We start from the raw sequence: 1,462 nt of genomic DNA, 5'->3' as shown, positions 1-1,462 counted from the left end.
AGGAAGGAAGGAAGGAAGGAAGGAAGGAAGGAAAAAGAAAGAAAGAAAGAAAGAAAGAAAGAAAGAAAGAAAGAAAGAAAGAAAGAAAGAAAGAAAGGAAGGAAGGAAGGAAGGAAGGATTATATATATGTATATGTATATATAATACACACACACTGCAGTCAATAAATAAGTTGTTTAAATTTTAAAAATATGACAGAGATAGACATATTTTCATAAATCCTCCTCAAAGTGCTCTGCCTCACTTCAAACACACTTAAGAAATTGGTAAACTTTGTTTTCAGAATATTGCACTATAAGCATGCTATAACTTCTATTTTAAAAAGTTTAAGCCTCAAAAGTATTTTTAAAAATCACACACATGAACCACCAGACCCCACTTCTAACCTGAGCTTCACTAGCTCTTTTATTACTGATTAACCAATTTGTTTCAGATTCCATAACTACAAAGCCATAGCAAAATTAATAGTCTCAATTCTTTATCATCAGTTGAATTAAATAAAATGAATAAGGAAGTATTCGATGTAATCTTAAATTTTATTGGAATTGTGATCCAAATTGTTAACTACTATCTGAAGTAATACATAATTGGAGAAAAATATTTTATGCATTCTGGTTTTTATTTTAGCTTTGTTATTCTTGAGTACTACCCAAATACTCATACCACAAATGCCTTTCAAATATTTCTATTTAGTTTTAAAATAACAAGGATGGTTTACTTGACTAGTTTACATTTTATGTTGACCACATAGTAAACAGGTAACATCTTGCACAAGCAAAACGTACTTATTTCTAGAATTATAAACCTTTTCTTTGTAAACAGAAATCACATTCTGAAACCAATAAATTATACTGCAAAGTAGCAAAATTGAGTTAAAATATGAGTTAAAAACAAACATAAAGCAGAAGTATTCCACACTTTTAATCTGACTTTTTAAAACTTCCTTATCCTCTGTGTTGATATGGAATATTTGGCATAACTGCTTACAGAAGAAAACCTGGAACAATGGCTGACCAAGTATTTCTTTTCATTTATACCACAATGAAGACAGATTTTATATAGTTTGCTGGGAGTGGCCAATTATGAAGTGTTTGACATTTTTTTTCAAAACATTTCTTTATTCTTAAAAATAAAAACAAATACATTTTCAGAATGATCCAAGATCTACAGATGCCTTTTCAGCCTTCCGTAATTGGGCATTTGCTACTTCTCATATCAGTCAAGGAAGCATTAGTAACTGAGTCATAAAAATGCATGAGAGATTCTACCTAGTTTTTACTCTACTTTCAGTTCTTCCCACTATCCCATAGTTTTACAATTAGATAATCTTCATCTTGACACAAATATATTTGAAAATAAGCACTATAAAATAATTTCAAATGTTAGTGGCTCTCAGGGCTTTTACTACATGTAAGACTTGGAGGGCCCCTTCCCTTTCCCCTTCCCCTTCCCCTTCCCCTT

The 1,462-nt window shown here is 30.9% G+C and overlaps 1 protein-coding gene across 2 annotated transcripts in view; it reads right to left on the bottom strand.

Annotated features, from left to right (window-relative positions):
• Prex2 (phosphatidylinositol-3,4,5-trisphosphate dependent Rac exchange factor 2) overlaps positions 1–1,462 on the bottom strand; it is a 303,532-nt gene that overhangs the window by 241,519 nt on the left and 60,551 nt on the right. The gene's annotated exons all lie outside the window — the stretch shown is intronic.

This window comes from Octodon degus, unplaced genomic scaffold (genome assembly GCF_000260255.1).
Source record: "Octodon degus isolate 3935 unplaced genomic scaffold, OctDeg1.0 scaffold00091, whole genome shotgun sequence".
NCBI lineage: Eukaryota > Metazoa > Chordata > Mammalia > Rodentia > Octodontidae > Octodon > Octodon degus.
Note: the sequence above shows the minus strand (reverse complement) of the source record. Positions and strands in the feature narration are given on the sequence as shown.